This window comes from Mustela putorius, unplaced genomic scaffold (assembly GCF_011764305.1).
Source record: "Mustela putorius furo isolate JIRA1106 unplaced genomic scaffold, ASM1176430v1.1 tig00000876_pilon_pilon_pilon, whole genome shotgun sequence".
NCBI classification, from domain to species: domain Eukaryota; kingdom Metazoa; phylum Chordata; class Mammalia; order Carnivora; family Mustelidae; genus Mustela; species Mustela putorius.
This window is the reverse complement of record NW_025421506.1, coordinates 5,990,148-6,005,523: the sequence shown is the minus strand read 5'-3', so window position 1 is coordinate 6,005,523 and position 15,376 is coordinate 5,990,148.

Genomic DNA, 15,376 nt, shown 5'->3' with positions numbered 1-15,376 from the left:
ATGGGTCAACCGGGAAATTAAAGAAGAATTGAAAAAAATCATGGAAACAAATGATAATGAAAATACAACGGGGACACAACAAAGGCAGTCCTGAGAGGAAAATATATAGCGGTACAAGCCTTTCTCAAGAAACAAGAAAGGTCTCAGGTACACAACCTAACCCTACACCTAAAGGAGCTGGAGAAAGAACAAGGAAGAAACCCTAAGCCCAGCAGGAGAAGAGAAATCATAAAGATCAGAGCAGAAATCAATGAAATAGAAACCAAAAAAACAATAGAGCAAATCAACGAAACTAGGAGCTGGTTCTTTGAAAGAATTAATAAAATTGATAACCCCCTGGCCAGACTTATCAAAAAGAAAAGAGAAAGGACCCAAATAAATAAAATCATGAATGAAAGAGGAGAGATCACAACTAACACCAAAGAAATACAAACTATTATAAAAACATACTATGAGCAACTCTACGCCAATAAATTTGACAATCTGGAAGAAATGGATGCATTCCTAGAAACATATAAACTACCACAACTGAACCAGGAAGAAATAGAAAGCCTGAACAGACCCATAACCAGTAAGGAGATTGAAACAGTCATTAAAAATCTCCAAACAAACAAAAGCCCAGGGCCAGACGGCTTCCCGGGGGAATTCTACCAAACATTTAAAGAAGAACTAATTCCTATTCTCCTGAAACTGTTCCAAAAAATAGAAATGGAAGGAAAGCTTCCAAACTCATTTTATGTGGCCAGCATCACCTTGATCCCAAAACCAGACAAGGATCCCACCAAAAAAGAGAGCTATAGACCAATATCCTTGATGAACACAGATGCGAAAATAGTCAACAAAATACTAGCCAATAGGATTCAACAGTACATTAAAAAGATTATTCACCACGACCAAGTGGGATTTATTCCAGGGCTGCAAGGTTGGTTCAACATCCACAAATCAGTCAATGTGATACAACACATCAATAAAAGAAAGAACAAGAACCATATGATACTCTCAATAGTTGCTGAAAAAGCATTTGAGAAAGTACAGCATCCCTTCCTGATCAAAACTCTTCAAAGTGTAGGGATAGAGGGCACATACCTCAATATCATCAAAGCCATCTATGAAAAACCCACTGCAAATATCATTCTCAATGGAGAAAAACTGAAAGCTTTTCCGCTAAGGTCAGGAACATGGCAGGGATGCCCATTATCACCACTGCTATTCAACATAGTACTAGAGGTCCTACCCTCAGCAATCAGACAACAAAAGGAAATTAAAGGCATCCAAATCCGCAAAGAAGAAGTCAAATTATCACTCTTCACAGATGATATGATACTATATGTGGAAAACCCAAAAGACTCCACTCCAAAACTGCTAGAACTTATACAGGAATTCAGTAAAGTGTCAGGATATAAAATCAATGCACAGAAATCAGTTGCATTTCTCTACACCAACAGCAAGACAGAAGAAAGAGAAATTAAGGAGTCAATCCCATTTACAATTGCATCCAAAACCATAAGATACCTAGGAATAAACCTAACCAAAGAGACACAGAATCTATACTCAGAAAACTATAAAGTACTCATGAAAGAAATTGAGGAAGACACAAAGAAATGGAAAAATGTTCCATGCTCCTGCAGGGGAAGAATAAATATTGTGAAAATGTCTATGCTACCTAAAGCAATCTACACATTTAATGCAATTCCTATCAAAGTACCATCCATCTTTTTCAAAGAAATGGAACAAATAATTCTAAAATTTATATGGAACCAGAAAAGACCTCGAATAGCCAAAGGGATATTGAAAAAGAAAGCCAACGTTGGTGGCATCACAATTCCGGACTTCAAGCTCTATTACAAAGCTGTCATCATCAAGACAGCATGGTACTGGCACAAAAACAGACACATAGATCAATGGAACAGAATAGAGAGCCCAGAAATAGACCCTCAATTCTATGGTCAACTAATCTTCGACAAAGCAGGAAAGAATGTCCAATGGAAAAAAGACAGCCTCTTCAATAAATGGTGCTGGGAAAATTGGACAGCCACATGCAGAAAAATGAAATCGGACCATTTCCTTACACCACACACAAAAATAGACTCAAAATGGATGAAGGACCTCAATGTGCGAAAGGAATCCATCAAAATCCTCGAGGAGAACAGAGGCAGCAACCTCTTCGACCTCTGCCGCAGCAACATCTTCCTAGGAACAACGCCAAAGGCAAGGGAAGCAAGGGCAAAAATGAACTATTGGGATTTCATCAAGATCAAAAGCTTTTGCACAGCAAAGGAAACAGTTAACAAAATCAAAAGACAACTGACAGAATGGGAGAAGATATTTGCAAACAACATATCAGATAAAGGACTAGTGTCCAGAATCTATAAAGAACTTAGCAAACTCAACACCCAAAGAACAAATAATCCAATCAAGAAATGGGCAGAGGACATGAACAGACATTTCTGCAAAGAAGACATCCAGATGGCCAACAGACACATGAAAAAGTGCTCCATATCACTCAGCATCAGGGAAATACAAATCAAAACCACAATGAGATATCACCTCACACCAGTCAGAATGGCTAAAATCAACAAGTCAGGAAATGACAGATACTGGCGAGGATGCGGAGAAAGGGGAACCCTCCTATACTGTTGGTGGGAATGCAAGCTGGTGCAGCCACTCTGGAAAACAGCATGGAGGTTCCTCAAAATGTTGAAAAATAGAACTGCCCTATGACCCAGCAATTGCACTATTGGGTATTTACCCTAAAGATACAAACGTAGTGATCCAAAGGGGCACGTGCACCCGAATGTTTATAGCAGCAATGTCCACAATAGCCACACTATGGAAAGAACCTAGCTGTCCATCAACAGATGAATGGATCAAGAAGATGTGGTATATATACACAATGGAATACTATGCAGCCATCAAAAGAAATGAAATCTTGCCATTTGCGACAACATGGATGGAACTAGAGTGTATCATGCTTAGCAAAATAAGTCAAGCAGAGAAAGACAACTATCATATAATCTCCCTGATATGAGGAAGTGGTGATGCAACATGGGGGCTTAAGTGGGTAGGAGAAGAATAAGTGAAACAAGATGGGATTGGGAGGGAGACAAACCATGAGTGACTCTTAATCTCACAAAACAAACTGAGGGTTGCTGGGGGGAGGGGTTTTGGGAGAAGGGGGTGTGATTATGGACATTGGGGAGGGTATGTGCTTTGGTGAGTGCTATGAAGTGTGTAAACCTGGTGATTCACAGACCTGTACCCCTGGGGATAAAAATATATGTTTATAAAAAATAAAAAATTAAAAAAAAAAGAAAAGGAAAGTAGAGTGTTGAGAGGAGAAACAGTAGTGTTTTTCCTTTGCAGGACCAGGTACCTCAATTTCATTGTCCTACTGTCCTCTGGGTCTCTTGCTGGTGCTTCCCATTGGTCACATCTAACTGGAAGCTAGCTCCCTGATGTAATTCACAAGGTTCGTCTCCTGAGACACTAGGTCAGAGGGTGGGGGAAGAACAGAGATTGAATTTGGAGGGGAGGGATACAACACACGATCCATATATTAAGTGCTTTTCTCAAAGTCATACCATTAATAGTTGGTACCTCCTGAATGGGGACCCTGGGTTTCTGCCTATACTCAACTCTATGTTTCAAAAGGGGTAATATTTGAAACCCAAAGAACAAGTATCTTATTGTGGAATTCAAGATTTCAGCAAAGTAGAAGCTATCTTACAGACATTAAAGCCTAATCTGCTTAAATGTGAGACAAACAAGGTTGCTGCTGTTCCAGTTATTGTTGCTGTGTAACAAGATATTCCCCAAATTAGTGGTATAAAAGAACAACCGTTTTCTTGTGCTCACAGATTTTGTGGGTCAGAAAGGGTAAAGTGGGGTGTTTTGTTTTGCTCCATGATATCTGGCAGCTAAGTTGGGAGCACTCAGAGGCTGGAAATGAGTCAGCCCCTGAAACTGGAACTATCTGAATGATTGCTTAGTTACATGTCTGGCGACTGATGGCAGTTATTTTCTGGGACCCCAGCTGGGGCTGCTGGATAGAAACCTATTCATGGCCCCTCTATGTTTTACTTGGTTTTACCCACAGCTTGGTGACTGGGTTTCAAGAATGAGAATCCTAGAGAGAACTAGGAGGAAGCCATACTGTCTTATAAGACTAGCCTTGAATTTCTCATGACATATTCTCAAGCCCTTCCAGATTCAGTGGGAAGGAACACAAGGCTCACCTTCTGACGGAAGAAGTACCTAAATATTGCTGTGGCCATATTTAGAAAATACAATGACTCATGCTAATTAATCTTACAATAAGTATTTGTTCTAGCATGGATCATAGGGAATTAGTAGGCATTTCAACTGTTGAAGGAGCAGCTTATAAAACTGTAGACACTATGTTTCTAAACCCTCACATCCAATCTTAGTAAATTTGCCTTTAGGGAGTCACTTTCACAACCAGCAGCTTAGGTGAGCAAAGGAATGTGCTTCAGCGTACACAACCTGGGGCAGATTTGAGATAGAGTTTTTAGTTGTGTAATATGTGGGTTCACCCAACGTATTGATCCTGAATTGATTTGCCTAGCAAGCTTTCTGAGGGCCTTTATTATATTTTTTTAAAAAGATTTGTTTCTTTATTATTTGGAGGGGAGGTGCAGAGAGAGAGAATCTCCAGCAGACTTCCCTGCTGAGTGTGGAGCCTGATGCTGGCTTGATCTCACAACCCTGAGATCAGGACTAAAATTAAGAGTTAGACACTTAACCAACTGAGCCACCCAGCTGCCCCAAGGGCCTTTAGCTTAAGGGAAGAGTTTCTCACAGTAAAGGCCCAGGGTGTTGAATTGAAGTGAGGGTAGAAAAACTCTGTATTTTAAGATCTTTATCCTAGTAACCACTAGTACTAGAAACTAGTTGACATTTGTTGAATACTAATAATGAGTCAGGGACTATATAAATTTTCATGACAACTTAGAAAGTAGGAACTATTATTAATATTACCTTCAGTTTACAGTTGAGGAAATGAAGGTACAGAAAAGTGGAGTCGTTCACTTGACCAGTGAGCGGCAGAGCTGGGTTTTGAACATGGGTCATCTTCCAGGAGGTGGTAGAGCCCCGCCAGCTGGGGATGAGACTCTTTAATTGGGCTTAAGATCAAGGGGTGAGCACTATTCCCTCAAGACTGTTTTTCACTGTCATGTGGTGAAGAGAGGAGAGCAATCAGGCTTTGCAGCCAAGCCCACGCACCTCAATTTCAACACTTGCCAAACTTACGATCGTCTGGGAATCATTTGGGAAGAGGGAGGCTTGCCAGATATCTCTAAACTTTTGTTTCCACTGAGCAGTACCAGGCTCTTGTCTCTCGCCTGATTCTTCTTTTTGTATGAACGGCTTGAAACCTCAAGGAACGTCATCAACAGCTGGTCATGTTGATAGAAGGATTCGCTCTGTGTTCTTCCAGCCTTCCATCTGTGCTACCTCCCAGGATGCCAAAGTCTGGAGAATCACTCTGACAACACTTAGAGCAAGAGAATGAAGTGATTATGGGCTGCTGCTCTGAAAAAAACTTGGGAGCTTGTTGCTGGGCAGCTCCCTGGGGTGTCATCCTTGCCTTGCTCTTTTGGGATGGGAACCAAAATGTTCCACTTCAAACAGACTCCGTTAGCCTTTCAGAGAAAACTGAAGACGGTCAGACCAGGGTCAGCATGATTTTAATCAAGTTTGTCTGCTTCTATGCCAAAGAATGATGTTTATTCATCATTCTGTAGTTTATCATCAAACTGTAGTTTATCCACTTTGTTTAGGGCTCAGTCTGGCCTGAATTGCTACTGCCCTCTAATGGGCTGGGTGGGTCTTTCTAACTAATCCTGTAGGAATTTTAAAATAGAATCCAATTTGAGAAAAGAAATCCCTCAAAACGTTTTTTTTAGTTCTTTTTTTTTTTTTTTAAGATTTTATTTAGTCATTTTACAGACGGAGATCACAGGTAGGCAGAGAGAGAGGAGGAAGCCGACTCCCCGCTGAGCAGAGAGCCTGATGCAGGGCTCGATCCCAGGACCCTGGGATCATGACCTGAGCCAAAGGCAGAGGCTTTAACCCACTGAGCCACCAGGTGCCCCTATAGCTTTTTTTTTTTTTTAATTGAGATGTAATTGGCACGTAACATTATATTAGTTCCAGGTGTACAACACAATGATTTGCTGTATGTATTGATCACAAAACGATCACCACAATAAGTCTAGTTAATATCCATCACTGCACGTGGTTACAATTTTTTTTTTTTTTGCAAGAACTTTAAGATCTTAGCAACTTCTAGATGCAGATACGGCATTATTACTTGTCACCATGCTGTATATCACGTCCCCAGGACTTATTTATTTTATGACTGGAAGTTTGCACCTTTTGACCATCTTCTTCCATTTTGCCAATTCCCTCCCCCCAACCTCCGGTAATCACCAATCTGTTCTCTGTATCTATGAGCATGGGTGGTTTTTTTTTTTTTTTTTAGATTCTACGTATAAGTGAGATCATATAAGGTTTTTCTTCCAATTTTTTTGGTGCTGCCTGTGTGTGTGTGTGTGTGTAGGTGGGTAGGGGGTTCCTCAAGAGACAAAGAAAAGGAGCAAAGAAGAAAAAGAAAAAATGACTGTTTCAGGTTCACACATTGATGAGATGGCTGACAGTGGGTCTGGTTCCATCATCAGTAAAATTAGAAGGCCTGACCACATGTTCTATAATTCAGCTCTTATAGTTTATAAATTTTAAGTCAGTTTTGGAAATAAATTTTCTTTCTCAATCTTTAAAAATAAATTCTTGACTATAATCATTTATGCAGAGTAGGCAATGTGAAGTATTTATCATATTACTTAGGTTCAAGATCATTTGTGAGACTCCAGCAGTGGCTTAAAAATGGAAGACATTGATTTCTTATTCGTTTGAAAGCTTGTAGATAGGCAGTTGATGACAAGGATGGTAGCTGAGCTGAATGAAGCTTGGAAGTGACCAGGATCCTGCCGGCTTACTGCTACCCTACTCCTAGTGTGTCAGAGCTGATGGTTGGGTCTCCGGCCACCATATTCACATTCAGGTAGCAAGATGGAAGAAAGGGATGATAAAAAAGGAGTCTAGAATGTATGTCAGTTTCATTTTAAGGAAGATTCCTGGAAGCTGTCACGCGATACATTCTTTTATTCTCATAGGCAGAGCTTAGTCATTCTGTCCCACCTAACAGCAGGGAGGGCTGACTTTCTGCAACACCATATGCACATCCCAAGACTTCCATACTGTGGAAACAAACAAACAAACAAACAAACCATTTTTGTCCACCTTTTACAGATAAGGACATAGATGTTAACCTGTCATAAGCCACATAGATTAAAAATGCAAGACCTGAGATTTTCCCCTACTCGGTCTGATAACAAAATTCATGGGTTTTTTTCCTCCCAGTATATCTCTCACATCACATTTCAGTTAAAATTTTAATGAGGTACCAAGACATGAATCAATTATAAAACAAGGCAGATATGTGTTAAGTGTTAGAATATGTGGCAGAAAGCAGTAATCCCCCTCCAGCAGTTCGCTGTGGTTTGGAAGCTCCCATGTGCCGACCTCACACCAGAGCTATGACTTAGCCCTCTGGAGAGAGCGCATGAGGATCTGTGAGGCAGAGGCCCCTGACTTGGGCCAAAGTTGGGAAGCTCATCAAAAATGTTGGTTAAATCTGGGAATCATAGAGGATAATACATACTTTAAACATTTTATTTTATTTTTTGGAAGATTTTATTTTTATTTATTTGAGACAGAGAAAATGAGAGAGAGAGAGAGAGAGCATGAGAGGGGAAAGGTCAGAAGGAGAAGCAGACTCTGTTGAGCAGGGAGCCTGACGTGAGACTTGACCCTAGAACTCCAGGATCATGACCTGAGCTGGGGGCAGTCGCCCAACCAACTGAGCCACCAAGGCGCCCCATACTTTAAATATTTTAATTAAAAAAATTGCTATGAAAAATTTCAAATACACAGAACAGTGTGTCATATCCTCATTATACTATTTAATAATTAATCAGCATTTTGCTATTTTTGCTTTACCTGTAATTTCATTTTTCTGCCCATCCCCCACTTAAGTTTTAAAATTCCATTTTCTTTAGGTAAAATTTACTTACATTAAAATACACAAATCTTAACTATACAATTTTGACAAATGGATACAGGTGTGTGAACCATAGCCTATCAAGATCTGGAGCTTTTCTATTACCCCAGAAAGTTTCCCAAGTTCTGTCATAATAGATTAGTTTTGTGTGCTATAGAATTTTATATAAATGAAATCATACAGTACGGATTCTTTTGTGTTTGGCTTTTTTTACTTGGTATTGCATCTATGACATTCACTTGTGTTGTTGAATTTGTTCCTTTTACTGTTGAGTATTATTTCATGTAGGAATATATCACAATTTGTTTATTTACTCTCCTCTTCATGGACATTTAATCTTCCAGTTTGGGTTATCATGACAAATACTGCTATGAACATTTTTTTTTAAGATTTTATTTATTTATTTGACAGACAGAGATCACAAGTAGGCAGAGAGAGAGAGGAGGAAGCAGCCTCCCCACTGAGCAGAGAGCCCTATGTGGGGCTCGATCCCAGGACTCTGGGATCATGACCTGAGCCGAAGGCAGAGGCTTTAACCCACTGAGCCACCCAGGCGCCCCTGCTATGAACATTTTTGCCTAAGTTGTTTTTTTTTTTTTTTTTGACATATGTTTCCATTTCTCTTAGGTTTATACCCAGGACTGAATTTACTAGGTCAAAGGGTGAGTGTATTAAACATTTTATTTTAACTGAAAACATATAAAAACAGATTCTTTTGCCAACCTTTTGATGTTGGGCCAAGTCCTTTCTTTTAAGTATGCGTCCACTGATTGGAATTGCAACTAGTCTTTCTCACATAAATCACATTAATATAATACATCAACTATAATATATAGGTTTTATTTCTTTAAAGGGGAATGAGAACTTAAAGACATTTAAAAACAATCAAAATGCTGAATCCTTTCAGATTTTCAACTCCTCCAACAATCTTTTTCAGTCATCATGTCCACATCTAATATAACTAAGGTAATTTTTATCGATTTGCTTTTATTGAGTCTTCCCAAAGCATTCACTTTAACTTTCATAGTAATAATTCTTTTTCTTTTGATGTCAATATTTTATTGGTTTATATAATTTTAAATTCAATTGCGTAATTACAATAATAATAAATACAACTGACACAAACAGGATGCCTTTTCATCAGCATAGAACTCAACGGGTAGGAAGAAATGAAAGGGTACGTAGCAGAGAGGAGCTTTATACTTGGTAGTAGATGGGTAGTAGATTTGGAGACAGTAGGTTTTATAGAGAGAACATAGAGGGCCAGTTTTCTCTGGTTACTATTGCTGGGTAATGACTCCAAAACTCAGCAGCTTAGAGCAACTATTTTATTGTGCTCATGGATTCTGCTGGTTATGAATTCATATAGGACTTGGTGAGAAGGACTTGTATCTGCTTCAGGGTGTGTGGAGTCTCAGCTGGGAAGGTTTGATGGGTGGATGTGACAATGGCTGGGGACTGGATATCATATGAAGGTCTCTATTTACACATCTAATGACTGATGTGAGCTATTGGCAAAGGACTTCAGCTGGAGCTGTCAGTTGAAGCTTCCCTGCTTGGGCTTCCTCAGAGCATAGAGATCTTCTTGCTTGTCAAGTCGGCTTCAACAGAGAGTGCCCCAGTGAATTTATAGAATACACATTTTTAAACCTGGTAGAAAGTTATTTCTGTTTAGCCCAAATAGATGATATTGTACATCTTTTTATGGACTTTTTTGCCATCCATGTATCTTCTTTGGTGAAATGCCCATCCCAGTCTCTTACTCATTTTTGAAATAGGTTTTTTATTTGTTTCTTACTGTACCCTTTCTTACTGTAGGGTCTAGAGAGTTTTTCTGTATCCTGCATTTAAGTCCTCTGAGTTTCGCTGATATGATTTGCAATCCTCTACTCCTGCCATCTCCTGTCTGTGGGCTTGTCTTTTTATCTTCTTAATATTAAGGATCTTTTGCCAGGCAAACATTTTAAAATTGGGTGAGGTCCAGTTGATTAAAATCTTCTTCTGTGGAGTGTGCCTTTGTTGTCATATCTAAAAATTTTGTTTGTAATCTTAGGTCACAGATATTTTCTCCGGTTTTCCTCTAAAACTTTTATAATCTTACATTTAGATCTATAATCCTTTTTAAGTTAATTTTTATATAATGTGTGAAGTTTAGGTTGAAGTTCTTGTTTTTGCCTATGAACACCTAATTGCTCAAGTACAATTTTGTGAAAAGACCACCACTTTTCCATTGATTTCCTATTGCATCTTTGTCTAAATTGAGTTTGCCATCCTTGTGTGAACCTATTTCTGAAACTTCTATACTGTTTCATTGATTTACGTGTCTATGCTTCTTCTGACACCGCATTATCTCTATTGGTATAGCTATAATAAGTCTTAAAATCAGGTAATACTTTAAAAACATCTTTTTAGTTACTTTGGCTTTTTGTATAAACTCTAGATTTAGTTTGTCTATATCTACAAAGAATACTGCCAAGAATTTTCATAGAAATTGTGTTTTATCTGTAGATCACTTTGAGAAGTGATTTACTATGTTGAATCTTTACTATGTTGAATCTTCACAATCCATTAACATGGTATGTTTCTCCATTTATTAAGATCTTTAATTTCTTTCATTAGAGTTGTGTAGTTTTAAGCACACAGATCCTATACATACTGTGTTAGATTTATACATCTTTCTTTCTCTTTTCCCCCTAGCAATTATAAACAATATCATGGTTTAAATTTCACTTTCCATTACTAGTATATTGAAATTAATTTTTTGCATGCTGACTTTAAATCCTATGCTTTGCTAAGGCCATTTATTATACTAAGAGCTTTTTTTTTTTTAAGAGTTTATTTATTTATTTGACAGACAGGGATCATAGCAGGCAGAGGCAGGCAGAGAGAGAGGAAAGCAGGCTCCACACTGAGCAGAGAGCCCGATGGGGGGCTCGATCCCAGGATCCTGAGATCATGACCCGAGCCGAAGGCAGAAGCTTTAACCCACTGAGCCACCCAGGTGCCCCAATACTAAGAGCTTTTTTGTGGGGCTCCTGAGTGGCTCAGGTGGTTGAATATCTGACTCTTGGTTTCAGCTCAGGTCATGATCTCATGGGTTGTGAGATCAAGGCCTATATCAGGCTCTGTGCTCAGCAGGGAGTTTGCTTGAAGATTTTCACCCTTTGCACCTCCCCCCATTGGGTATGCACACACTTTCTCTCTGTGGAATAAGTAAATCTTTTTTTTTTAAAAGAACTTTTTGATAGTTGCTTTGTATTTTCTACATAGACAGTGATGTCATCTGCAAATAAGGGCAGTTTTCTTTCTTCTTTTTCATTCTGTATGGCTTTTATTTCCTTTTCTTGCATTATTGCACTGGCTAGACGTTACAGTAATATGTTGAACTGGACTAATGAAAGCAGAAAAGTCTTTATTTTTTTCTGAGATTAAGTGCAACCATTCCGTTTTTACCATTAAGTAAATGTCAGCCATTGATACATTACATCACTTTTAATATTCTAATGTATTTAGCCAATGTCTCTGTTGGGCATTTGGTTTATTTATTTATTTATTTTAATTCTAAACAATGTTTCAGTAAATGTTCTTATAGCAAAAGCATTATGCACATCATTACTGACCACCCCTAAATGTCCTCATTCGTTGCTTTCCTCCTTTTACTGTGAATGAAAGATCATTGCTCTCATCCAAGGTTACTGTCCTTTGGTTTCCATCTCATCTTGTCTGTAAGTGTCTTTTCCTTTCTTCACTGTCAGTTCTTCTCCAACTCCTTGATCATTCTCATCAGCATACAAACAACCTCTAGTATGTACCATTAAATAATCCTCCAGCTGCTGCCTCCTTTCTCTGTGCCCTTTCATGGGGTTTCTGAAAGAAATCATCTCCATTTCCTCACTTCACATTCTCTGTTCAGCCAATTCCATTCAACGTCTGTTCTCATCTCTCTGCTGTGACTATGCTTGTCAAGGTCAGCAATGACCCTTATGTTGCTAATCCAGCAGTCACTTTTTGGTTCTTATTTTTGATTTTCATACATGTGACTTCATGATACTACAGACTCACTGACATTTTCTCTCTTTTTCTTTTGCCTGATTCTTCCCTGGCTTGTTGGATAGTGATGTAAGGCATGGACAACTAGCTTAGAAGATTTTTTTATGTATGTATGTATGTATGTATTTATATTTAATGAACCCATTCTTTTCATTCTGATTTATTTATTTCATTTAGGTCTAGAGGATATTGTTCTATAAGGAGAATGAGGATGTTTGCAATGTTAAGCAGTTAATCTGTCCCACACAGACTGTAGGATTAAAGGAAATAAAATTGAAGTATCTCCATGGTCTTCTACTCTCCCCTTCCACTTTGCATACTTTGCATACATTGCATAATGTGTGAAAATCTGTGACTTTGCCTGGACAGTGAGCTCTCTGGGATCTCACCAATCCCAACAGGAGATGTTACTTCAGGTTCAGTCTCCCACAGGATCCTTGGCTTCTTCCCCTCCACGAACTGCATGAGCTATGACTTCCCAAGGTCCATAGGTTTTGGGAAGTTGGCTTTCCCAGATAACTCTTCTGATCTGTTGGAACCCAAATACAGATTGGTGCCCAAGCAATTTGTAAATCTCTTCACTAGCTTGGTTCCTCTTAGTGCTTTCCCTATAACAGAGAGCAATGAGGGCTGGAGACTTTCCCCTGGAAAGCAAATCCACACTAGGTCTCCAGCAGAGAACCCTGGCCCTGGAACCCACTTCATGGAGGATAGTGCTGATCTTTCCTATTGAGTTTCCCCAGTGGTATGATCTCAATTGTGTCTCCCCACATTTCATATCTGGAAGTCCTAATCCTTGGAATCTCGGGATGTGATGATGTTGGGAGATCTTTAAAAAGTTCACCAAATTAAAATGAAATTGTTAAGGTAGATGTCTTAAATCCAGTATGACTAATGTCTTCACAAGAAAAGGAAATTTATTTATTAATTTATTCTAAAATTTTAAAAATATTTTTATTGTGTTATGTTAATCACCATGCAATACATCATTAGTTTTTAATGCAGTGTTCCAAGATTCATTGTTTACATATAACACCCACTGCCTTCCTTAATACCCACAACCAGGCTCACCCATTCTCTCAGCCCCCTCCCTTCTAAACCCCCCTGTTTCCCAGAGTCCATGGTCTCTCATGGTTCATCTCTGACTCCGGTTTTTCCCCCTTCTTTTTCCCCTTCTCCTACAGTCCTCCATGTTATTCTTTATGTTCCACGAATAAGTGAAACGGTACAATAATTGACTTTGTTTGACTTATTTCACTCAGCATAATAATCTCCTCTAGTCCCACCCATGTTGATGGAAAAGTTGGGTATTCATCCTTTCTGATGGCTGAGTAATATTTCATTGTGTATGTGGACCACATCTTCTTTATCCATTCGTCTGTTGAAGGGCATCACGACTTTTTCCATAGTTTCGCTATTGTGGACATTGCTGCTATGAACATTGGGGTATATATGGTCCTTCTTTTCACTATATCTGTATCTTTGGGATAAATACCCAATAGTGAAATTGCTGGATCACAGGATAGCTCTATTTTTAATTTTTTGAGGAATATCCACACCGTTTTCCAAAGTGGTTGCACCAACTTGTATTCCCACCAACAGTGTAAAAGGGTTCCCCTTTCTCCACATCGTCTCCAGTATTTGTTGTTTCCTGCCTTGTTAATTTTTGCCACTCTAACTGGTGTAAGGTGGTATGTCAATGTGGTTTTGATTTGCATTTTCCTGATGGTTAATGATGGTGAACATTTAAGAAAAGGAAATTTAATTTGGATACACAAAGAAACACCCTCTATGTCAGGGAAAGACCAAATCGGGACACCAGGAAAAGGAGACGATCAGCAAGCTAGGGAGGCCTCAAAGGAAACCAAACCTGCTGACACCTTGATCTTGGACTTTTAGCCTATAGAACTATGAGAAATAAATTTCTATTGCTTAAGCCACCCAGTCTGGTATTTTTTTTTTTTATGACTGCTGAGCTAAGACACCAATAAAACCTGTTCCTTGGTTTACGATATGGTATGTATGGCATTTATTTTAAGCCTAGTGTCTGATGGGCAGGTGGTACCTGGAATGGGCCTGATTTGTCTAATTCCACAGTGATAAAACAAACCCATAAATGCATATCAAGAGATGTCAACAGAAAATGGAAAGAGTGTGAAGGTAGAAGGAGTTGCTGAGGGAGAGGGAGCTGCTATGTTAATAGTATGAGCATTTTAGGGAAGCCAACCCAAATGTCTCATTATATTAAATTCATAGACAAGAAGACTGAAGCTCAGTGAGATTAATCAGACTGCCTAAGTTTTATGCTGAGTGTTAGAACCAATATTGTCTTAACTGTGAACATGCTTTACTGACCACCATCCAAAAGATAACACATGCATGCTGGGCAATGTTTGGTAGCTGGGTGGGATCTGTAAAGATTCTGGTAGCCAATGGGTGCATGTTCTGCAAGACCAAGAGATGATCCAACATCATCTAGATGAAGAAGGATGTTTTATTTCCCAGAAGACTATGGACATGAACCACTGTGTAGTGAGTAGCGGTGGGAGTGTTAGTCACTGATCAAGGCCCAAGTTGATTCCTTAGGAGGAGAAAGAACTTCATGGCTGAGAATATCTATTTAAGGGACTTCTAAGAACAGTCATTTGGATAAGAGTGGGGGCTAAATACGCCATTCTACTTGGAGCGTATGTTACTGGGATCACACAGGATGTGGGGAGATAGCATTTTTGAAAGGCTCACTTTCTGAAACTGCTACCTGGGGTGATGATTGTCAAGACATGTGGCACTTGGCTGTCCCCAAATATTTCTGAGAAGACCTGGATGTGGACTTTGGGTAGGTGTCCTCTCTGATGTGTGCCACCCGAACGGTTGGCTTCCAGACCCAACTGTTGCACTGGAGTCCTTAGGACGAGTTGGAAAACAGATTTGTGGACTCTACTCCTGACCACCTGAATTAACATGTCTCCAAGGGCAGAGCCCAGGGATTTGCTGTTTGTGGTTATTGTTTTTAAAAAACAGTTTTATTGACTAAAATGGACATACAAAAATCTTGTATATATTAAGTGTATAACTGAGCAAGGGCTGAAACTATGGTCACCATCAATCACCATCACCGCAACACTGATGGCTACCTGTTAAACTGTTGTTTAGGTCACCCAGCCTGTGGGATCCTGCAATGGC